At 35.1% G+C, this 26,071-nt stretch overlaps 2 long non-coding RNA genes across 2 annotated transcripts in view; one reads left to right on the plus strand and one right to left on the minus strand.

Moving 5' to 3' along the window:
* LOC144303820 (uncharacterized) lies at nt 1-14,821 on the minus strand. The gene is made up of 3 exons (XR_013370789.1): nt 14,448-14,821; nt 4,186-4,387; nt 1-452 (listed from the first exon to the last, which is right to left on the minus strand). It is a non-coding gene; the product is annotated as an uncharacterized LOC144303820 (long non-coding RNA).
* The window catches only part of LOC144303821 (uncharacterized), a 21,708-nt gene continuing 10,344 nt past the window's right edge, over nt 14,708-26,071 (plus strand). Inside the window, exons 1-2 of the long non-coding RNA XR_013370790.1 lie at nt 14,708-14,802; nt 16,408-16,493. This is a non-coding gene — a long non-coding RNA (uncharacterized LOC144303821). The remainder of the gene's footprint in view (nt 14,803-16,407; nt 16,494-26,071) is intronic.

A 26,071-nucleotide genomic window follows, 5' to 3' on the forward strand; every position in this document is an offset into this window, starting at 1 on the left:
TAAGAAAATCTTGGGTCTTTAATTAGTTATGGTCTCACAGTTTATGTAAACTGTATTTTAAAAATTCAGTAATAATTTTGTTTTCTACTTTTCAATTTCATTTAGGAATCCCACATAGCCCAAGTCTTTTCATCATGAAATTAATACTTATGTATTGCTGGAAAAATTTGCAACATTTTAATGTTTTTCTCCAATTTAATGTTTTTCACACTCTATGCATTCCTTTTTCATTCATTCAACAATCATCTGGTGGCCCAAATCAATTTTTTCAACTTCTTACACTTTTAACATGATATTTTATCTTGTGTCTTTGCTTTATTTTGTAAGAATTCAGATACCCATTTTTGTTTACAAAATCTTCATATTATTTGATCTTTACTTGCATCTTGCAAATTGTTCATGTACTTTCATTTACATTAACACAATATTTTCCAGGAAGATTCTTACAGGACCTGTAAGATATATCAATAGACATTTAAAGAGAGAATAACTAGATCTTTTGAGGTTTTTTTTTCATCTTTAAAACTATTTCTACTCTAAGATAATAAATTCAACAAATTCTCTTGGCCAGCAGAAAGTAATTCAAATATGAAATCGAAAAGTTAATACTTTTTCTAATATGCATATGCACACAATTATATGTTTGATGTGTTCTTTTTTGTGTACAATGAGTTCTATGCCAGTAGGAGGTTGTTAGTTTTTTAAAAAATATAATTAGAACAGTGCTTTATAACCTATGGGTACATAAGGAAAATTTAATTTATTCTGTTTTAATTCCTTCCTAATTTCCAGTGTTTATTTGTTCATTCAATGGTACATGAACTCTTAAATATTTTCCTTTTTTGTCAAAATTTGTAGAATATAACATTTGTCATCTGTTGATCCAAAAATTTTATACCAGCATATTTTGTGATTAAATTTCTATGACCAAATGTATCATACATATGGTACATAATTAGCAATATGGACTTAAGAGAAAATTGCATTTTCTTTGTCAGCCCACATTTTTTCCACTAACTGTAAGTAACAGAATGGGCTTTTCTTATTTATATTAAGTCAGTAATTTCATATCCAATTTTCAATTTTTACTTGAATTTTAGTTATTTCTATGTAGTTCATAAAAGGTTCTATTCTTTCATGACATATTGTGGAAAGATTTTATTTCACTTCATCCAAGATGATACTCAGACTATTTTGTGCATCTCATGCAAATATTTTCCTAGTCTAAATATTTAAAAATAACTGTATTTATAGGCAATGACTGCTTTGTTTTAATTTTTTACTCTTTTGGAAATACAAGAAGTAAATAGAGACCTACCTCATGGGCTTGAGACGTATACCTAAAGTACATTCTAATCAGGTGACAAATTTTTCTATTATATGAGCAATATATTGCTAGTTAAGGTTTAAAGAAAAAATAAATTGCCTTTGATTTTTTTCTTTATGTTTATTTAATATTCTTGAAGCGTAAAGCAAAAAGAAAGAGGAGAGAAACTTTGATATATGAGAGTTACATGTTTATACAAAATGGGAGCATCTTTGGAAAAGTCTTCCAAAGAAAGGAAAGGAGGAAAAAATGGATGTCAAAGGCAAACAACAAGAGTAGAATTACGTAATCACAGAAAAGTTAAGGCATGGTAAGGAAAAGAGTAATCAAGTGATCAATGGAATAACCAAGAAGTATGAGTAAGAAAAAAGACAAATACTATGGAGTGGTGGAGAATGTAGGGGCAATATAAGAAATCGAGAGGTTCACCATCCAATCTTGGCATAAGTTATTCTTGGCTACTACCCTTCGATTTATAAGGGACTTGAAGGAACAACACTTTTATCTTTAGTTTTTATCTTTAGCTATGCCATAGATTTATAAGGGAAATAGCCATTTATAGATTCAGTGTGTTTTGATACTTCTAGAAATTGGGCTTTGAATGAGATCAAGATTTTCTTTCCCCAGAGAAAAAGAACATGAGACCAAGGAAATTGAAAAGAAAAAGACTGCATAGGGCCTGGGCTTCCATGAGGTGCCATATACTTGCAGAAATGAGGACCTTGTATTTATAGTAATGCAACTGGATACACAAATGCCTGGGGACTGAGCGAGTTTCAGAAATGGAAGCTTGCACTGACAACTTGGCTTGGAACTGCCCTTATCTTACAGTTAATCCAGACTATCAGGGATCTATCCTATTAGAATGAAAATGGCAGAATCAACTGAAGAAAGGAAAGACTCAGAGTGTAGTTTCAGTTTTAAGTACTCCATGGCACAAGTCTTCAGTTCCTTTAGTCTCTCCATGTGTCCAAAAGCCACTTTGTGGTAAATCAGTATGCCAGAAGTCTCCACATCAATCAAGTTTGACTCAACTTCATAGGCAGGGGTAACTATTAACTTAGGATCATAACTAAAATTAATATGGAGTATGGATAAACAAGACTCTGGGGGAGTCATTATCTGTCTTCCAGATGCAGGGGGGTGAGGAAAGTATGGGAACAACTGTGCATCTGAAAATATTCATATTTTTTGGCCCCAGTCCAGATCCTGACTAATAATTTTGAAATGCTGAGGACAGAAGTTAAACAGGCATATAGATCCATGTCCACTAGGGAGCCCTTGATCAGCTTGCAGTGGGCCAGCAGTGAGAAAAGCTCTGGATCTTGAAACCAGGCCAAGGAAATAAAACATAGTGGATCTGGGGCTATTGTAGGTACTAATGGAGGGACAGAGTCCAGGTAAGAGTAAAAGGCAAAGTCTAAGAAACAAGGATTGATTGAGGAGCAAGGGAATTATTCAAGGTGAGTTGTGTAAACTGAAGGAAGGTCCTTCTTGTTAATGGCTCAGGAACAATAAACAACAAGGGGTATAACTAGAGCCTTATGCATGTTTCTGACTCTCCTGCCTAAATGCTGATTAGAGAATGATGTTGATAAGTAAAAGGGTATGACAGCAATGGGTCAGGAATTACAATTTATCTGGAGTTAACTTTTAAGGTGCTCAGGCATTCAAAAAAGATCATTGATATGTTATCATTTAATTAGCATTAATTTACAATGTAAACTAAAGTCACCCTCTTGGGTTTTCTAAACGTTTCCTGAATGATCTCTTTGAATATTATTTGTAGTTTATTTTCACAAATAGTTTTTTGTTTTTTAACTTAAATATCTGGAAAGTCATCAAAATACCAGAATGTGTTGCTTTCTCTTATTTCTCCACATTTTTTTCTGTTACAAGTAAGTATTTGAGGAAGATTGGGCCATGAAAAATAGAGCTAGCTCTAATATTTAAACTTAATAGTAAGTAAAACTCATTGCATATTAAGTAGTAATATGTATATACTCTATTAGAAATATTAGATAACAAAAATAATTACTAACATTCATTGGAATGTTTATGGCTTACCAACATGTATTAACTGCTTTCCATGTATTAATTCATGATGGAATCAATGAAATAAAACGGTGCTGGAGGCCTATGTGGAATGATATCCCCTTAAGAAAAAAAGCTTTAATATCAACAGATCTCTGAAACTCATTAAATGCGTACTCATCAGAATTTGACCCACAGGATCAAGTAGAAACCAATTAAGTTAACTGGCTAGCATTCACCAACTAGGTCTGTCAATCTAAATGGGAATCTTTTTATGGCCTTAGGAATGAATGATGCTCCAACTCTTCTTTTTCCTTCTTACTTTTTGTCCTAAATAACATACATTGAAAACACCTCCTTGATTTTTTTTTAAACATTTTATTTTTATTTATTCATGAGAGAGAGAGAGAGAGAGAGAGAGGAGGCAGAGACACAGGCAGAGGGAGAAGCAGGCTCCATGCAGGGAGCCTGACATGAGACTTGATCCTGGGACTCCAGGATCACGCCCTGGGCTGAAGGCAGGCACCAAACCACTGAGCCACCCAGGGATCCCCTTCTCCTTGAATTTCTAATTCATTCAAGGAAGAATTGAAGGAACAACACTTTTATCTTTAGTTTTTATCTTTAGTTATGCCATACATTGATCCATTTAGTTCTGCGCTTATATGGAACCAATAAATTTCATACTAGCTGAGGCAAATAGAATCTTAAGACATAACTTTGGTGAAGCTGGTTTAAGAGTTTTTGTCTCAGAACCAAGCTATGACATATTACAAATTAACCACCAAAAGAAGTAATAATTTAGGCAACATTTTGCTCATTACCTTCATGATCATTGTCATCCTCAGCTTTACATTGCTGTAGGCCCCTGATCTCCAAAAACGTTACATCTGGAGCCAAATTTAATCATTCATCAGGGTTAGCTGAGCATAACGGGAATCCTGATAGCAGCTCTCCAATAACAGGGCAAGTGAAGGTGGCAAAAGAAGACTAAGCAAAAATGGCTTGGCAGGAAGAGAATACAGGCTAAAAATAAACAGAAATGAAAATAGGAAAAGAGTCATAAGTATATGGAAAAAGGGAAAAAAAGAAGAAAATTGAGGCTAATTTAGAAGAAGTTTTTAAATATAAAAGATCCAAAGGGATAGAGGTTGCATTACTTCATAAAGAAATTCCAGGCTCTGGATTTCTTGCCCTATTAATATAATTTAGGTGAATTGAAAAAAGAAGTGGAAAGAGATGGTTTTGTGAGAGGAAAAGGAAAAAGAACAATTGAATGCATGTAATACAGAAAATGGGAATTTTGTGCCAAAATCCACATGAAAAGTTGGTGTGGATATATTTCATGATTGTTTCTTACCTGCACTGTCTCAAACAGGTAAATGTTTGGGGAATATCCCTTATTCCTGAACATTACAGTAAGATGAAGCTTAAAATTGATTAGAAATTTTACTCACATTAATAAGTTGGTGTTGTTTGATGTTTAAATGTAATAACTTTCATGAGTTATAATTTGTTAACCTTCAATGAATTTATCATTTTTTATATTACTATAAAGCTTGAATTAATAAATCAAATTTTAACTACAGTATTCTTAAAGCTTGAATTAATAAATCAAATTTTAACTACAGTATTCTTAAAATTTTAAAAACCCATAAGTAAACTAATACGTTTTGAAACAAAAGGAAAATATATATGAAAAAAATAAAAATAGAACAAAAATAAATGATTTTTAATACCCTAAAATATATATTTCTCAGTCTTCCTTCTATGCATATGGATATGATACAGATTTTATAAAAATCAAATTATACTATAAATACTGTATAGCAACATGCTTTTTTCACTTAATATGTTTTGCACGTTTGGCTATTCAAATATAAATGCATCTATAATACTATTTTCAAAGGCTTTGTGGCATTCCATTGGCTAGATATTTCTGCCAACCTATGTAAAAGTTTAATTTTTCCAATTTTTGCTATTATATGAAACAGAGAACATCCATTATATCTACATTTTTGCACACATCCCTAATTGTTGCCTTAATGTAAGTTTCCCCGAGGAGCAATCAATGCAAAATGGGCCTACAGCCAAATTTCCCTCCAGAAAAATTTTAATGATTTATAGTCCCTCTAATAATATATGAAAACACACATTTGCATGTAGAAGGGAGTGAATCATTGGAAATCATAGGGTAAACGGTGATAAACCCTCATGAGATTCCAGTATCCCCTTGTTTTTGAATTCACACCCTATAGAATCTCCTAACCTAGAAGATGAGTGGGCTCTGTGGCTTGCTTCTTTCTCATTGGGAGAATGTGGCTAAGACAATAGGATATCACTCCCATAATTGTTACAGTTGTTCTATAAGACTCTATTTTTTTTTTTTTTTTTTAGCAGACTAGAGCCTCTCTATTTCATGGCAGCTTGATTCTTCCAAAGCAGCATCAAGGTGTCAGTGCTGGGAGGCTTATATAGTAAGGAACTTAAAGTGACCTTTAGTAGCTAAGGATGACTCTCAGCAGAAACCATGACCCTCAGTCCTTCAGCTACAAGGAACTTCATTCTGCCAACAACCTGAGGGACTTTGGAAGCCTTTATTTTCTTAGTTGAGACTCTGATGAGACCATAACCCTGGCTGACAGCTGGATTGCGGCCTGACAAGGCCCCAAATGAGAACGTAGCTGAGCAGTTCCCAGACTTCTAACCTACAGAAACTATGTAAGGACAAATGTGTGTTGTTTAAAGCCACTAAGACTGTGGTAATTTTTGATAATAGCAGCAGAAATCTCATACATTGATCAAACTGTCAATTTATTCATTTACTTATTTATATCAATATTGACTCCTGGTTTCTTATCCTTTACTGTCATTATTGATTCTGATTCTCATATTGTCCAGATTTGGCCAGCGTGAATCCCTTCAACTGGGCTTCTGCGTCCTTTTGACATATGTCATTATTTTTTTTTTTATTACCTCTTTGCTTTCTGGCACAATGAGAGGTTCCAGGATCATCTTATACTTTCTCTTACCTGCTTTTGGAATAAGCTGTTTTCTCTAAGGACCTTTGGTTCTTCTTGAGTGGAGAATAGTTTTTAGAAACCAAAACTTGGGCTCAGTGTTTGCACATCACTGTTGGGATGTCATAATGTTACTATATATGTATCCATCTATATCTACTGGAAACTAAGCTCACACTGATGCCTCAATGCCTTCAGTTCTGATGTAATACTGTGAGGTTCGTTCTAGCTGTATCTTTGTCTATTTGTAGCCCCGTTCCAAAAATGAGAATACCAGCTCTCATTATCCATAACATTTACATATTTGATCAATCTCTCTGTATGTAACTAATATCGTTAGCCACCGTCCCTTCCTCTTTACAGACACTGTTCTAATCTCCCTAGGATTCTCCTATGCTGTCCCAAATCTCTACTACTGCCTCTCTGCCCATCCTCCCCAACTTCTTCCTGCCAACATGGACATTCTCTTTACCCAGCTTGAAATTTGAATCAAGTCGGGCATATGGATGCCCTACTCACCCCAGTTGGATTGTGTCACTCCAAGTCAGATCATCCTTCCATATGGATGCTGTCCTCCCCCTACTTGATTTCTGGAATGCTATGTTTGGCAGCTGGTATGCATGAATGCCTTCTCATCTCACTCACGTTCTGACAATGCACTCCAGGCCCTCCTGAAGAAATCCCTTCTTCTGTGTCTTCAGGTTCTGATGCCCAATAGCAGGACATTCCATTGGATGGATTATTTCTAAGATGGTTTGGGACAGTCTTCCTATCCACACTCAGGTTCTGATACGCTGACTCTGTGGGGATGCTTGGACTCTGGTACCCTACAACAGTATGTTCTAATACATAAATAGCCCCCTTTACCTTTTTTGGGTTTCCGCACCCAGGTCTGGCAGCTTTTCTATGTAGAAACTTTCCTCACCCTGTTTGGGCACCTACATCTCAATCCAGACCACTAGGACTCTTTCCATCTCCCCAGTTCAGATACTTACCTGGCTCAGCCTCACCTAGTAGCTTTGAACTTAATTATCAAAGAGAGGAAGGAAATAAGGAAAGGCAAATTAAGGGAAGAGAAATACAATGCAAATGGAAATGAGAAGGGGATCCCTGGGTGGCTCAGTGGTTTAGCGCCTGCCTTCAGCCCAGGGCATGATCCTGGAGTCCCGGGATCGAGTCTCACGTCAGGCTCCCAGCATGGAACCTGCTTCTCCCTCTGCCTGTGTCTCTCATGAGTAAATAAATAAAAAAATCAAAATAAAAAATAAAAAAAGGGGGAATGAGAAAAAGATAAAGGACTATATATCTTTGATTCTATTTAAATAAAACCGTAGAATAAATGTCATATGTTAATATATGAGGTGATGTTACATATTTCTAGGACTTATAAGCTTTCTCAATTTAAATACACATAAAATTGTTAAAACTTTTAGCCATTCTGACAGGTGTGAGGTGATATCTCATTGCAGTTTTGATTTGCATTGCTTTGATAATTACTGATGTTGAGCATCTTTTCATGTGTTGACCATCTGCATGCCCTCTTTGCAGAAATGTCTATTTATGTCTTCTTCCCATTTTCAATTGGATTGTTTAAGGCAGAGTCTTGGTGTTGGGTTAAGTTCTTTATACATTTTGGATACTAGCCTTTTAACAGATATATCATTTGTAAGTATTTTCTCCCATTCAATAAGTTATCTTTTAGTTTGTTGGTTGTCTGCTGTGCAAAAACTTTTTATTTTGATGCAGCACAAAGAGTTCATTTTTGTTTTTCTTTCTCTTGCCTCAGGAGACATATCTACAAAAATGTTGCTATGGCCAATATCAGAAAAATAACAGTGCTTTCTTCTAAGATTTGTATGGTTTTAGGTCTCACATTTAAATCTTTTTTTTTTAAGATTTTTTTTTTATGAGAGACACACGAGAGAGAGAGAGAGAGAGAGAGAGAGAGAGGCAAAGACACAGGCGAAGGGAGAAGCAGGCTCCATGCAGGGAACCCGATGTGGGACTCGATCCAGGATCTCCAGGATCAATACCCTGAGCTGAAAGCGGCACTAAGCCGCTGAGCCACTGGGCTGCCCTAAATCTTTAATTCATTTGAGTTCATTTTTGTGCATGATGTAAGAAATTGGTTCAGTTTAATTTTTTGCATGTAGTTACCAGTTTTTCTGACACTATCTGTTGAAACAACTTTTTCTCATCGCATGTTCTTACCTCCTTTGTCAAAGATTAGTTGACTATTCGTGTTCTGTTGATCTATATATCTATTTTTATGACATTGCTATACTGTTTTTATTGCTACAACTTTGTAGTATGTCTTGAAATCTGGGATTGTGATGCTTCCAGTTTTTCTTTTTCAAGATTATTTTGTCTATCCAAGGTTTTTTGTGGTACCATACGAAATTTAATATTATTTGTTCTAGTTCTGTGAAAAATGTCATTGGTATTTTGATAGGGATTGCATTAAATCTATAGATCACTTTTGGTAATATGGGAATTTTAACAATATGTGCGTTTCCATAAGTATGGAATATTTTTCCATTTGTTTGTGTCATTTTCAATTTCTTACATCACTGTTTTATAGTTTTCAGAGTACAAGTATTTCACCTCCTTGCTTCAGCTTATTCCTAGGTATCTTATCATTTTTGGTGGAATTGTAAATGGGATTTTTAAAATTTCTCTTTCTGCTACTTTATTATTAGTATATAGAAATGCAATGGATTTCTGTATATTGATTTGTGTCCTCCAACCTTACTGAATTTATCAGTTTTAGTTGTTTTTTGATGGAGTTTTTAGGGTTTTCTGTAGAGCATCATGTCATCTGCAAATAGGGAAAATTTTACTTCCTTACCAATTCATATGCCTTTTATTTCTTTTTCTTGCCTGATTGATGTAGCTAGGACTTCCAATACTATGTTGAATACAAATGTTAAGAGTGGACATCATTGTCTTCTTCCTAATCTTAGGGAAAAGCAGTTTTCCTCCAGTAAGTATGATGTTAGTTGGGGCTGTTCATAGATGGCCCTTATTACATTGAGGTATGTTTCCTCTAAACCTACTACTGTGTTGGGCAGCCCGGGTGGCTCAGCGGTTTAGTGCCACCTTCAGCCCAGGGCCTGATCCTGGAGACCTGGGATTGAGTCCCATGTCAGGCTCCCTGCAGGGAGTCTGCTTCTCTCTCTGCCTCTCTCTCTCTCTCTCTGTCTCTCATGAATAAATAAAAATCTTAAAAAAGCACAAACCTACTGTGTTGAAGATTTTTATCATGAATGGATGTTATACTTTGTCAAATGCTTTTTCTGCATCTATTGAAATGATCTTATGGTTTTTATCCATTTTCTTGTTGATATATTATGTTGATTGATTTGAGAATATTGAACCAAACTTGTATCCCAGGAATCAATCCCACTTGATTGCAGGAATGGTTTTTTTTAAATGTATTTGTGGGTTTGGTTTTTTAATATATTGCTGGATTTAATGTAAAATATATTTTATTGAGGATTTTTGTATCTATGTTCATGAGAGATAGTGGCTTGTAGTTTGTTTTTTTTTTTTTTCCTTTTTTTTTTTGTAGTGTCTTTAGCTGGTTTTGGTAATGAATTTGGAAACCTTCTTTCTTCTATTTTTTGGAATAGTTTGAGAAGAATAAATGTTAATTTTTTTAAAATGTTTGGTAGAATTCACTTGTGAAGCCATCTGGTCCTAAGCTTTTTATCATTGTAAGTTTTTTGATTACTGAATCAATTTCATTGCTAGTAATCAATCTGTTCAAATTTTCTATTTCTTCCTGATTCAGTTTTGAGAGTTACTTGTTTCTAGGAATTTATGCATTTCTTCTCAGTTGTCCAATTTGTTGGCTTATAATTTTTCATATTATCTTATAATCCCTTGTATATCTATAATGATATTTGTTATTCTCTATCACTTCTGATTGTTTCTTTGAGTTGCTTTTTTTTTTTTATTGCTGAGTCTGGCTAAAAGTTTATCAAATTTGTTGATCTTTTCAAAGAATCAGCTCCTGATTTCATGGATCTGTTGCGTTGTTGTTGTTTAGTTTCTATTTTGTATATTTCTGCTCTAATCTTTTTTTTTTTTTCTTGCTTTTTTGTGGTTCTGGATTTTGTTTGTTCTTCTTTCTCTAGCTCCTTTAAATGTAAGTTTAGGTTGTTTATTGGAGATTTTCCTCACTTCGTGAGGTAGCCTGCATTGCTATAAGTTTCTGTCTTGGAATGGCGTTTGCTGCATCTCAAAGATTTTGGATTATTGTATTTTCACTTTCATTGTCTCCATGTGTTTTTTTATTTCCTCTTTGACTTCTTGGTTGACCCATTCGTTGTTTAGTAGCATATCATTTAACCTTCATGTATTTGTGGTCTTTCCAGGTTTTTTCTTGTATTTGATTTCTAGTTTCATAGCACTGTGGTCAGAAAAGATGCATGGTATGACTTCAATCTTTTTGAATTTATTGAGGCCTGTTTTGTGGCCTAATATGTGATCTATTATGGAGAATGTTCCATATTCACTTGAAAAGAATGTGTATTCTGCTGTTTTAGGATGGAATGTTCTGAATATAACTGTTAGATCCATCTGGTACAGTGTGTCATTTCGAGCCACTGTTTCCTTGTTGGTTTTCTACTTGGATGATCTATCTATTGAGTAATCAACTCTGAGGAGAAGAGGAAATAGCAGAGAAGAAGACCAAAATTCTCTGTGGACACTCATAAGTCTTTTGCTGTCTTCCAAGATTCACATATGCAAGACTGAACTTCAAAGAAATATAACAATGAGGAGGATAAAGAGCTGATGGGAGAGTTCACCTATGCAATGTTAGCAACCAGAGATTGTAGTACAAACTCCAAACTTGTTTATGAGTATTATGGATTTTCATACACATAACTGTATTTCAATAGAGACATCCAAAATGCTCCCTGCCCCAGAAGGAAATGCTAAAACCCAGGAGTTAGAATCACGCTATAGAACCAAAGGCTATATCCTCAGTGTAGGGACACAAATAGGTACCTAACAGTAAAATTTAAGAAAAGGAGAACAGTCTAAGAGCTTTCAAAGAATAAAAGCAGATCCCTGGATGGCGCAGTTGGTTGGATGCTGAACTCTTGGTTTCCACTCAGGTCACGATCCTAGGATCCTGGGATGGGCCCCATGTTAGGCTCCACTGCACTCAGCATAGAGTCTGCTTGAGACTCTCTCACTCTGTATGCATCCCTGCCCCTGTGCCCTACTCTATCTAAAATAAATAAATAAACGCTTTTTAAAAAAGCAGAGTGCTCAAAAGAAAATAAGAACTAAGTTGCCTTATCAACAGTGACTTGGGGCATACCCCCCCAAAAAAAAGAAAAAAGAAGAAGTAAAACCATAAATAAAATGTTCAAAATATTAAAGGAAAAGAAGACCAGATCTAGAATTATATAATTGGTTGCTATCCTTTTAAATTTTTTAATTGTTTTATTCAAGTACAATTAACACTTTTTTTAGAGGTACAATATAATGATTCAACGATTCTGTACATTTCTCAGTGCTCATCAAAATATGTGTACTGTACTTTTAATCCCCTTTATCTTTTTCACTCATCCACCCACCACCTCTCCTCTAGCAACCACCAGTTTGTTCTCTGTGCTTAAGAGTCTGTTTTTTTCCTTTGTTAATTTGTTTTTTTTTTTAATTACATACATGAGTGAAATCATATGGTATTTGTCTTTCTCTGACTTACTTCACTTGCCCTCTAGGTCCATCCATGTTGTTGTAAATGATAAGGTTTCACTATTTTTTAATAGTTGAGTCATATTCCATTGTGTGTGTGTGTGTGTGTGTGTGTGTGTGTGTGTGTGTGTGACATCTTCTTTATCCATTCATCTACTGATGGACACTTGCTTTCATATCTTGACTGTGGTAAGTAATGTTGCAATTAACATAGAGGTACATATATCTATTAAAATTAGTGTTTTCAGGTGCATATATCTTTTCAAATTAGTGTTTTCATTTTCTTTGAGTAAATAACCAGTAATGGAACTACTGAATCATATGATAATTCTGTTTTTGAGGAAACTTCACACTGTTTTCCACAATGACTCCACCAGTTCATATTTCCACCAACAGTGCATGAGGGTTCCTTTTCCCCCCACATCCTTGCCAACATTTATTAGTTCTTGTTTTGTTTTGTTTTTTGTTGTTTTTGGTTTGTTTTATAATAGTCATTCTCACAGGTATAAAGTAAAATAGCATTGTGGTTTTAATTTACATTTCCCTGATGATTAGTAATGTTGAGCTTGGTTTTTTGTTGTTTGGTTTTTGTGTGTGTGTATATCTGTTGGCCATCTGTATGTATTCCTTGGAAAAATGTCTATTCAGATCCTCTGCCCATTTTTAAATCAGAATTTTTGGGGTTTTTTTGGTTTTGAGTTGTATAAGTTATTTATATAGTTTGGATATTAACCCCTTATTGGACTTATCATTTGCAAATATCTTCTCCTATTCAGCAGGTTGCCTAGTTGTTATCCTTCAACTGGAAGGTCAAGATAAAAATATTCCCAGAAATATTATCATGCAAAGACACACTTTGAAAACCTTTGATGTGGGCATTCTCTATTAGGAAGAGAAATAAACCCAGGAGGTCACTATGACATGTGTGAGAAGTAATAGCATTAATTACACACACACACACAGATCCAAAAGAGTAAGAGAAAAAAGAGAAAGAATAAAAATAATTTATGTAACACAGACTATTAAAAAATTAACAATACTTACATTCCTGATTAATGGGGTGGGGGGATTGACAAAAAAAGACAGGAGATTATTTGTTTAGGTGGAAGATATAGGTCATGAGAAGTTTAAATAATTGGTAAGAAAAAAATAGCAAAATAAACTAATACATTATTTTTAAACCAGCAGAAATAAGAAAATGAAATCTGTATGATGGAAATAGTAACTTTCCCTCAAGAAAGAAGGAATAAAGAAGGAAAGAAAGAAAGAAAAAGAAAGAAAGAAAGAAAGAAAGAAAGAAAGAAAGAAAGAAAGAAAGAAAAAGAAAGAAAACAAAAGGAGCATGGTAAATGAAAGTATGATGCTATAATAAATCTTATTACAAGATTACAGTTTATTATATATATTATTACAAAATATATCACAAGAAATCTAAATGAAACATCAAAAGAAAGATCCAATATTGTCTAATCCAATCTAGGAAAACAAGTTTAGCAAAATCTTGTCAATTGAAGGATATATTTAAATCAAAAGAAAATATAAGCTAAAGAAAAGGAGAAATATGTACTGAGCACAAAGAAATATGTGGTAGCAATTATATTGTCAAACAAAATGGAATTTGAAGTGAAAACTATTACTAGGGGAAAAGATGTTTATAATGGTAAAATTATAATAATGTTAGTGATACTAATACTAAAGAATACATATAAAATGATTATCATATTGTCAGGTGCTGTTCTAAGCACTTCACATACACACTTAATTCTCATAACAACCCGAAGTTACAGGTACTCTTATTAGGCACATTTAATAGAGGAGGAAAATGAGGCCCAGAGTAGTTCGGTAACTTACTCACAGCCAGAAAATATTAAAACCAGAATAAGGGATCCCTGGGTGGCGCAGCGGTTTGGCGCCTGCCTTTGGCCCAGGGCGCGATCCTGGAGACCCAGGATCGAATCCCACGTCGGGTTCCCGGTGCATGGAGCCTGCTTCTCCCTCTGCCTGTCTCTCTTTCTCTCCCTCTCTCTGTGACTATCATAAATAAATTTAAAAAAAAAAATTAAAAAAAAAAAAAGAATAAAACCCTGGCACCACAGTTTCAGATTACATACTATTATCTATTAAATGTAGTAATCATGAGCACATATGCAAGCATAGACACAGAAGATTTAAGTAAAAAGTATATACTCTCACCAATAAATGTATGTTTTTTAGCTTTCATACAATCTTAAAAAAATATGTCCTTCATTTTTTTCTCCAGCTCTTCTCATTTCTTTTGACCTGTGTATTTAGTTTATGAGTCAACATCTCAAACTTATCTTTTTGAAACTTAGTATTACTCCCAAACCTACCTTCCCCATCCTATACTTCTTCCTTCTCTCACTCTTCACATCTGATTTATCAGAAAATCCTGTTTGCATTGACTTAAAAATACATTCACAGTCCAACCACATTTCACCACCTTTACTGCAATATCCATGATGCAATTCATCTTTACGGATTATCTTGGTTATTGTTATAATCTCATAACTCTTCTCCTTCCTTGCATTCTTGCCCCATTATTATGTAATGAGAATCATGTCACTCCTGTGTTCCAAAACTTCTGTTTGACTTCTAATTCTGTCAGAATAAAAGCTAAAGTCTTTACAATGGTCTAGAAGACTCCATCATTCGGTCTCCACTACTACACATTCCTGGAAGAGTCGGGTATATTTTTATCACAGGACATTGCATGAGCTTCTTCTCCCTGGAATGATATTCTTCTAGCTATCCCAATGATTAAATCTCTTATCTTCTTTTGTCTTCCATTCAGTGTCATCTTTTCTTTGAAGCCAACCTTGATTAATCTATTTAAAAATTGAAACCCAGTGTGCCTGCCTGGCTCAGTTGATGGAGCACATGATTCTTGGTTTCTGGGTTATGAGTTTGAGCCCTGCATTGCGTCCAGAGATCACTTAAAAGTAAAATCTGAATAAAATAAAATTGAAATCCTACCCACTTTGGCATTCCTAATCTACTTTATCCAACTCTGTGTTTTTTTCTTTCCCATACCATTTCTTTCTAACTTTCATTTATTAGCTATCGGGGTTTTTAAAAAGATTTTTAAAATTTACTTATGAGAGATATCGAGAGAGGCAGAGACATAGGCAGAGGGAGAACCAGGGTCCCTGCAGGGAGCCTGATGTGGGGCTCTATCTCAGGACCCCAGGATCACAACCTGAGCCAAAGGCAGGCACTCAACCACTGAGCCACCCAGGTTCCCTTAGCTATTGTTAATTACTTTTTTCTTTTTGATAGAATGTAAACTCCATGAAAAAAGAGATTTTGTCTGTTTTATTTACTAGTTTTTCTCAACTGCTTAAAAGAGTGCCAGACACAGAGTGTTTATTAAATATTTGTTGCAGGACTAAACATGAAGCCATCAAAAATTGAATTTTGGCAACATCATGTAGAAACCCAGATACATTAAAAAGAATGAGTATTATACTGCATGTGTTCTTTGATCATAAAACAATAATATTAGAAATTAATAATCAAAGGAACTTTTAAAAATCCCTAATGTCTAGAAAAGACTAGGTAATTACTGAAAAAAATCTTTGATTTGAAGAACAAATCTTTAGGGAAGTTATAAAATGGTAAGAACTGAACAAAAATGAAAAGATTGCAGTTGAAATTTATTATACACAGCTAAAGTAGAATTTTGAAACACTATACTACATAAAGACTATACTATAATTAATCATAAAGTAAGAAATATTAAAATAAAGCTAATGCTAATTTAATTTTGAAAAAGAACAACAGAACAAGGCCAATGAAATAAGAATATGATAAAATTAAAAGCAAAACTCATTTAAATAAGTAGAAGAGAAGAATAATACCAAAGTGAAAGATTGATGAAAAAGTCAAAACTGTGGTAAGATTTATTAAGATAAAAAAGGAATATATGCTAATATTCCCTCTCATCTGAGCAAGTGCTCCAAACAGGCCAAGTAAATATTTGCTGAAATGAATAACATGTAGGAAGACTCAGGACAGATTTTTTTGTTCTATCAACAAGCAGTTCTGTGGGCTTGGGCAAGTCATTTTCTCTCTCTGGTCATTGTTGCTTTTGTTGTTTCTCTCTCTCCTCTAAAAATAAGGAACATTAAACTCCACCTTATATGCCTCACGACCGGTTGTGAAAATCAAATGAAATGACCCTGAAAACCATGTTTACAGAGGCTTCTGTCTGTTTACTGGGCTCAGATCCCAGGGATTTAAATGCTATCACCACAATCTAGAAGTGATGCTTGTTTAAATTTTTTTTTCCAGAAATATACCAGAGAACTGTCATGGATGCACCCAGTAGCCATGGCCTCAATCTCTTCATCTACAAACTGACAGCCACATTACCAATGGTGTGTATAAGGTTGTTATTTTTTAATGCTAGAAATGATAAAGCCATGCCCTGGATAGAAAACTTGAATTAATGAAAGAACTGGAAATGATAAGCGAAAGACACACCATTTTCCTCCTTTCCTACCTCTGAAATCCCACCAAAACCCCAGAACTGTATTGCTTTATAGCTGGGTTTTGTTGAACTTTCAATAAACAGAGATATATACCTCATGTGTTTTGTTTCCAGAGGGGAAGTTCAGGGGCTCCTGCATGGCTTAGTTGGTTAAGCGTCTGCTTTTGGCTCAGGTCATGATATCTGGATCCTGGGATTGAGCCCCAAAGTGAGTGAGCTCCTGCTCAGCTTTCCCGGCCAGTCCCCCTGCTTGTGCTCTCTCTGTCAAATAAATAAATAAAATATTTAAATTTAAAGAGAGAAAGTTCATTAATAAGTTTTATAAGGCTAGCACAAAACCAGATAGCCTTGTAAAACCTAAAGAATACTCTAAAACCAGCTAAGAATAGTTAAAGAAAAGTGTATAATAGACCATTTCTATTTTAATCTAGAATATATACCTTAGGTAAGCTTTATGTAATTGAGTCCAAAGTATACTAGGAAACTAAGGGTGGTTCAACATCATGCTCTATCATTATTGTTTAAAACTGCCTTCATTTTTACCACATAATTGAGTATTACAAATGCATATAAGGCAGCCCGGGTGGCTCAGCAGTTTAGCGACACCTTCAGCCCAGGGTGTGATCCTGGAGACCTGGGATCGAGTCCCATGTTGGGCTCCCTGCATGGAGCCTTTTCTTCCTCTGCCTGTGTCTCTGCCTCTCTCTCTCTCTCTCTCTCTCTCTCTCTCTCTCTGTGTGTGTGTGTGTGTGTGTGTGTGTGTGCCTCATGAATAAATAAAAAATATTTTTAAAAAATTCATATAAAGCATTTCATAAATTATATATGATTTAAAAATCTTAGAAGACAAGGAATAGATTGAACCTTTGTAACAATAAAAATCTGTATACTTAAACCTACAGAAAGCATCCTTCTTAAAGGAGGAAATATAGATGAATTGAGATGCATAAGACCAGGAATATGATATTGATGTTCATCACCACCATTACTTTTTAGCATAATATTAAAGATTCTCACCAATTGCTATGGTCTGAATGTTCACATTCTCTCCCCCCAAAACAAATTGAAATTTTGAAATCTGAATGTACAATGTGATGGTATTAGTAGGTAAGACTTTTGGGAGGTTATTAAGTCACAAGGGCAGAACCCTCCAAGAATGACATTTAATGCCCTTAGGAAAGAGATCTCAAAGAGCCCCCTTGCCACCTTATGTCACGTGAAGACACAATGAGAATTCTGCAACTCAGAAAAGAACCCTTATCTGACTATGCTACTGCCCTGATTTTGGACTTCCTCCATTCAGAACCACAAGCAGTAAATTTCTGCTATTGATAAGCTATTCTGCTTGTGGTATTTTGTTACAGCAGCCCAAATGGACCAAAACACCAAGCATTTAAGAAACAGACAGAAGGGATATAAGGATCATCAGGGAAGAGAAAAAAATTTATATGATAACTCAATAAACAATTTGTTAATAATAATTAGAAAGTTCACCTGGATTAAAGCTAACCTTAGGAAATCAATGACATTATTAGCAATAAACAGCTAGAAAATAAATTTTAAAATGAGATTCCACTTAGAAATTTAAAAGTATATCATTTTATTAAAAATAAGAAAATTTTAAAGTAAATAAGAGACAAAATTTCTTAGAGAAAAACACTAAAAATCTTAAAGAAAGAAAATGAAAAGATACAGTTCATTAAGGAAATGTAAATCGAAGCCACAAAGAGATACCAATTCACATTCACTAGGATGGTTATAAGAAGGAAAATAAAAAATAACAGGTTTTGGAGAGGATATGGAAAAGTTGGAACCATCATACCTGGCTAGTTGAAGTATAAAATGGTACAGCTGTTGTAGAAAACAACCTGGCATTTCTTCAAAGAGTTAAATATAGAATTAGCAATGACCCAGTAATTCTACTTCTCTAAGATAGAAAGTCAAGAATTGAAAACAGGTACTCAAACAAACACTTGTACATGAATATTCATAGCAGCGCTATGCATAATAACCAAAAGTTGAGGGGAAATGTTCATCAACAGATGAGTAGATAAACAAAATGTGGTATATCCACCCAATGGAATATTGTTCTTCCATAAAAAAGAATTAAGTACTGATATATGCTAAATATATACTGATAAGTACTGATACTTGCCAAATGTGGGCAACTGTGAAGATATAAAATCCTTGAGTTAGTATGAATGGCAAGTTGGAAACTGCAGGTACCACAGAATTTCCACGAACTTGTAGACTCTTCTGCACAGACTTCAAGGGCATTCCCAAGAAAAATTAAAAGCCAGTTAGGAAAGTAAGAAAGGTCCTACCAGTAGTGCAAGCTTGAGGAACAATCATGGCTGTGCTATGGGAAAGGAACTAAATCTGCCCAGACCCATTCCATTCACAGAGCAAAAGACACAATGTTGCCAAACAGTAATTCTCCCCAGTTTGATCTGTACACTCATTGTAATCCCAATAAAAATTCCAGAAATTTTAGAGATGGAAATTTATCCAGAAATAGAAACTTATCTTAAAGTAGAAAGGCATAAGCAACTAGAAAATTCAAAACTATTTTGAAAATAGGAGGGAAATGGATACACAATATTTGATTTCAAGATTTACTCTAAGGCTACATTAATCAAGGCTGTGTGGTATCAGCAGAAGTAGAGTAATCTAGAACAGAGGAACACAATAGAGAATCCAGAAACAGACTCACACAAATGGTCAATTATTCTCAAGAAAGGTACAGAGAAAATTTAATGAACCAGGACAGTCCTTTCAATGAAGGGCACTGGAACATTCAGATAAAGTATGCAGAAAGATAAGCCTTGGCCCATACCTCCCAACATATACAGAATTAATTTAAAATAGACTGAGCGTCTCATCGTAAAACTCAAAACTATAAAACTTTTAGAATAAAACATAAAAAAATCTTTGTGACTTTGAGATAGACAAATATTTCTTACAAACCTCTGCAAGAGTACTATCTATAAAAGTCAAATTTGATATTTTAGACTTATTCAAAATAAAAAATTTCTGCTTTTCTAAGAACATTAGGAAAATAAATGTCAAGCCATAAACTGACCAAAAATACTTGTAAAACATGTACCTGAAAACCCATATGTGTCCAGACTGTATAAATAGCTCTCAAACATAATAGTAAGTAAACAGACAATCCAATAAAAGAGGGGAGGCAAAGAGTTTCAACAGACTTCACAAAAGAAGATAAAAGGATAGCAAGAAAACACATGAGAAAATGCCTGATAACATTAGTCATAATGGAAAAATAAAATATAATCATTACTAGTATTTACCTATAGAAACACAAGATCAAAGAGAAGAACCAAAGACAAGAACAAAAAGAAAGGGGATGAAAGAAGAGAGAAATGACAATGTCGGTTGGTGGAGACAGCACAGAACACCTGAAAGTTTCATACACCGCTTGCTGTTGAGAATATACGTTACACCACTCCGGAAAATAGTTCTGCAGTTTATTATACACTTAAACATATAACCCAGCAATATTGTTCTTGAAAAAACATGTATGTAAGTATTTATTGTAGCTTTACTCACAATCACAAAAAATGGAAAATGGCCCAAACCTTCTTTAACTGGTGAATGCATAAACAAATTGTGGGTTATCCAAAGGATGGCTTGCTACTCAGCAGTGAAAATAAACAAGTTACTGATACACATGACTTGGATCATCTGAAATGAATTATGCCAAGTGCAAGAAGCTATTCTCACAAGGCTACATGGTGTATGATCCATTTAGGTGACATTTTGGAAAAGGCATTCTAGAGGGACAAAACACAGATCAGCAGTTACCAGAGTCTGCATTGGGAGTATTTGTTGACTACAAAGGAGTACCAGGGTATTTGGGGAGGAGGAGTGATGGAATTATTTTCTCTATCGCAGCTATGGTGGCAGTTACTTTGACTTACAGGTTTGTCAAAAGCCATAGAACTCTACCTAAGAGGCTGAATTTCACTGCTGGTAACTTATACCCTAATGCACTTTACAAAATTACAATATAATAAGGCCATAGGAATAAAAATATTATGAAACTAGCATAAAAACAGAAAACTGCCCCAGCCACTGGCAATAGAACACTAGCAAGAGTTTAGAAGGAGATGTATATGGATGTGAGAACTTAGATGATGAGTTGTTACCACAGAAAAACGGAATAGGTGGTGTTGGGAAAACCGCTGACCATGAGGAAACAAAACACAGCTCAATTCCCAACTATACACCGTATACAAAAGTGAATGCTGTGTGGTCTATAACCTAAATGGGAAAGGTAAAACTATAGGCTAAGAGAAGAAAATATTAAGTTTTATCTTTGTGATCCAAGGTTAGGGAAGTCTTCTTGAATAAGATCTCAAAAGAGAAATCCTAAGGTGAAAACTGGACTTTACCACATAGAATTTATTATTTTGGAATGACACATGGGAAATTCAAAAGGCCAACAAGTTTCTTTAGAGAAATGACACAACTTATTAATAATGATCAAAATGCAAATCAATAAATACTTAAAAGGTACATATTAAAATATTGATGCCAATACCGGAAGCCAAGAATTCCCTCGGTAAGCAGGTATAGCCATTCTAGAACATAGTTGGCAGTTCTTTTGTGAAATTAAGTATTGCTGTATCATAGACCAAGAAATCATGCAAGACTATATGTTTTATAGTTCCGAACAGGAGGAAAATTTAGTGGGTTCACTGCAGTAGAGCTTGCCACAGTGGGGAGTTGGAGGCAATCTAGACCTCTGCAACACAAAAATATAGAAGTAGAATGTGGTGGAGGAAATGCTCTAAAATACAATCCATGAGTGAGAAGCGATAAGCTAGAAGTACAAAAGCTACTTAACCTCAGTTTTTCCACCTTTAAAAAAGAAATAAGAATACATATACAATAGAGTTACTGAGAAGATAATGCGTTAATATAGTATTTTAGTCCGTCTGGGCTGCTCTAACAAAATACCGTAGACTGGGTGGTGGTTATAAATAATAGAAATTTATTTCTCACTATCTGGAAGCTGGATGTCTGAGATCCGGTTGCTAGCATGGGCAGGTTCTGGTGAGGGCCTCCCCTGGGGTTTTGGACTGCTAGTTCTCCTTGTAGCCTCTCACGGCAGAGAGCAGAGGGAGGAGACAAGCTCTGTCCTGACTCTATTAAGGGCTCGGATCTCATTAAGGGGGCTCCACCCTCACAACTTCATTTGATTCTGATAACATCCTAAAAGCCTCCCCTCCTAATACCATCACACTTCATCATATGAATTTTGCAGGAACGTCAAAGTTCAGTCCAGAGCATACAGGATACGTAAAGACCTTAAGACAGTATCTAACAAAATTAGAAACATCCAATAAGTATCAGTTAGCACTATTTTTAATATTGCATACAACAATATGTCAAGATGGTTTTTTGAAGTGTTAAGTGAAAAAAGTAAAAACAGAGTTCAAAAGGTTACGAGAGAGAGCTGCATAATTCCCACCACTGTTAAGTCAGCGGTCGATTCTGTAATTTGAGATAAAGCATTTCAAAAGCTGATTTCCCCCGCTTCTGGACTCGTTCTACCAACATCTCAATAAACCTTGAAGAGTTGAAATGCCTTATATCTCATTAGTAACAAACATGAAGATTTTATAATGAAGTCTGACTGTATCGTGCTGTGCGTGTTTACAGAGCCACACTTTTCCTTCCTTCCCCACTCTTCCCCTTTCTCTGTTCAGAGCTGAACGGTGCACAAGCACCATTGCCCTCTGCTGGACGATCATTTAGCGTCCTATTAAAAGGAGGATCTAATTTTCTGGAGCTCCAAAGTTAAACTCATGTGCTACGATTAACTCATAAAATAGTATCAGCGTTACTTAATGTAGCCTCTAAATAGAATTGGGCACTGGCTTACATAGTGATATTTTTTCCCTTTATTTCAGTTGAGAAAGTGTTAAAGTATTTCAATGGAATATGTTCAAGGAGTTAGTCCAGTTTCTGTTTCAGTTGTCCATATATCTATCTATCATCTATCTATCTATGTATCTATGTATCTATGTATCTATCTATCTATCTATCATCTATCGTGGGTCTCACTTTGTTTGATGATTAATTGGGGTGCCACTTTGTTTCTTTAATTTAGTAGAAAGGTTTCAGACCCCTCTTTCCAAAAATAATAATATCTGCATTAATTCCAGCTTTGAAATCTGAATTTATGCTTCCCACTTCATATACATTAATATCCTATGCTCTTTATCCTCTTGTTAAATCAGTTTCTGACATTGAGACTCATCCAAAGATGGCAATTGGCTTCCTGGGAAAAGATGAATTCCAGGGAATGATGTCTTCATTATTCTGCAGCTACTTCCATCTTAAATTTTCTTTCAGTTAGTGTCAGCTACTCAGCTAAAGTTGCCAAATTCTCTCTTAAAATAATCATATTGATAGAAAATAATATATCGTTTGTTCTGTAAATGACTTTTAGGAACTGTACATAGTGAGCTTTTTTAGTGTCTGCATCGTATTAAAGCCAAGCACCCCTCCCCCCCACTGAACTGAAATGTCACGTGCCAATGACATTTCTCAACACAGTTGTTTCAGTTCTATTAAAAACTAATTGTAATTAGAATAGACAGTTCTAAGCCTTTAGCCTTGTGGATGAGTCAGAAGATGAGTAAGGATCTGTATTAAGGAAGGTTCTTTCTCCACAAAATCTTCTGGTCTCACTCCTATGCTTGTATATGCCCATGAAGAAAATCTTAACAAAGACAAAGCCAGAAATGGCCAGACAGGCCCTGATAGGGAATTAAATGACAGTATTAAAGCATGTTGATTTGAGAGAATAGAGTAAGGACAAAGAAGGAGATTCTCCTGGGGTAAGATGCCCAGAAACAGTTGTGGGAATGACCTGGATGAAACATTAAAAACTTCCTGCAATGGCTTTGAAAACACATGACAAAGGTGGACTTTGAAGCTACTTGAGAGATATCTCTTTAAGGTAGTTTATATGAAGTACTATCTTAGTGATTTTGGAGAATTTATATTTAATCTCAATATGCAGATAACATTAAAGTTTATCATTTACCTGTTAGAGGGTTCTGAGACTGTATCTCAATATATATGTAAAGTTTTATTGACTGGTTGCCAGGATGTAATAGCTGTGCTAAAATTACCAGAAATTGGCTTTGTATAGAGGGGCAGTAGAAGTTATATTCTATGAGATCTTTTTGTTGTTGGTTTGGTGAGCCTCTTTGCCATCTTGTTTGATATAGCTTGTGTTTTGAAAGGCCAGGACACTGGTGACAGCATCTGAGTGCAAATACTTAAGGCTGGCATGTTAGATATTCTGTTTAATAATTTGACGGCCTGCAACACTGGGGAAGGCACGATCTTTACAGGGAGAGTATTTTGAGGTCAAATATTTTCCCAGTATCCTCTGGCAAGAAACTCTGGCTAGGGGAGGGAGTTTGTTGAGGAAGAAAAGGAGATCTCACTAGAAGTGAGACATAAGGCTCAAGAAGGAAAGTGTCAACACATAATTCAATGTTATAGCGCACATCCTCAACATGAGCAACAGACACCCAATATTAAAATTAACTAGCTCAAAAAAAAATAAAATTAAATTAACTAGCTCATATGACACCTTCTATTAGATGTTGAATTTGCTTCTCAAGTCCATAAGACAAATACAAGGTTTCTAACTCATTACATTTTCTAACCCATAATTGAAACCCAGTCTAAACATATTTGTACTTGATTTCTTGGCAGCAAGTTTTCTATTTTTAAAACCATTATAATTAAGACTAGATCTCATTCTTTTCCCCATATGCCATGAATTTATTTGATTTTCAAGATTATTTGCCATTCATACTTAGGCTTTTTGGCATTTCCACCCATTCTTTTTCACTCCAGCTGCTCAGTGTGAAGTCTAAGTCAGGGTCACCCTGCTCTACAGGGCAACTAAATGTCTAAATCTCTGCTTTTTGCCAGATTCAGATTGGGTGGAAAGTAAATTCACAAGTGACTCTAGCATCTAAATAAAGCATCCGGCATTCAGTAGTTGATGCTGGTCACATTTGTTAAGGTGGGAAATATATTTCCTAGAATGTCCTTCTCTCATAGATCCAGGTTAAACATTTGAATAAAATCTAGAAATAAATCAGAGATGAAGCAGATATCTTTGCACTCAGATGTCTTTAGGGGCAGATTTAGAGATGCCCATCAGGTCTGGTTTATCCTCTATGTCCTCTGCTCTATGTTCAGATCTTCCCCACATGAGGTCCTGCTGGCCAACAGTAACCTCAGGACCACCAGCAGACATTTGGTTGGGATTCCACAGAAGTGGTTGCTATAAGAAAGAAGAGCTTCCCACGGCTTCACCATAAATTCCCCTCTGCCTGGAATAGCATTAGCAGCTGGATATTCTTGGCTTCTAGAGTACCTGGCCTATGTTCCAGACCTTCATTCCCCAACTCCTCCCATAACTGGCTAAGATATGATTGTTATAATGAATTTTCTATAACACTCATTGATTTTCTGCTACCTCCACTAAATACTAACCAATGAAATGGGAACTTTTCCATCTTAACTTTTCTGAAAAGTGGGCTCACTGTCATAACATTTTTCCCCTTCTCTCTTCTGTTTCTCCAGTGTTTCAGATTAGTCTTTGTGGTGGTTCCTATAGAATCTTTTCTGATAGGTAATTCCATAATACTAAAACAGCCACTACCACAACCATAACAAAGTTTCATGAAGTTTATTCTTATTCTGTGATGATTAAGATTTTCTTTACAACAAGGTTTAATCAGAGTTTCCTATTCATGGATCCAAATGAAACCTTAACTGACTAGTATGAACCAGTTACTAAGGGAGAAAATAGTGGCCAAGACAGACATGATCATTACTCGTGAAATTTAAAACCTAATGACTGATGACTAGCAAATAAATAGTCAATAAAATGCAGTGTAAAAATAGTTATGATAAGGAGGGTATAGAGGTCAAGTATCATCCTGGACCAGTGGAAGGAAAGGTCAAAATTATTTCCTACAAGAAATGAGATCTATCTTGAAATATATGTATTCCAGGGAAAAGAAACAGAATGTTCAATAGCCCAAGATAAGAAGGAATTGGCAGTTTCCTTAAGGAAGTGAAAATGTTTAGTATGCTGAGAACACAGTCTGGGTGGCAAAAAGTAACAGGAAATAAGATGTAAACAAGGAACTTTCAAACTGTATTATTCTAAGAGTAATAGGGACTGATTATAGGACATTAGTCAAGGAAGTCATATAACTATTTTTGTTGTGGAAATACTGCTGTCTGCAGACACAAAAAAAATGAATTAGAATAAAGGATTGATTAGCTAGGAATGAGAATAAAGACAACATAATCAGCCAGGGAATAATCCTGTGGATGACGGCCCCAAACTGACAGATATTCTAACAGATAGCTAATAGAGAATTTATGGGATTT

Source organism: Canis aureus, chromosome 33 (genome assembly GCF_053574225.1).
Source record: "Canis aureus isolate CA01 chromosome 33, VMU_Caureus_v.1.0, whole genome shotgun sequence".
Taxonomy (NCBI): Eukaryota; Metazoa; Chordata; class Mammalia; order Carnivora; family Canidae; genus Canis; species Canis aureus.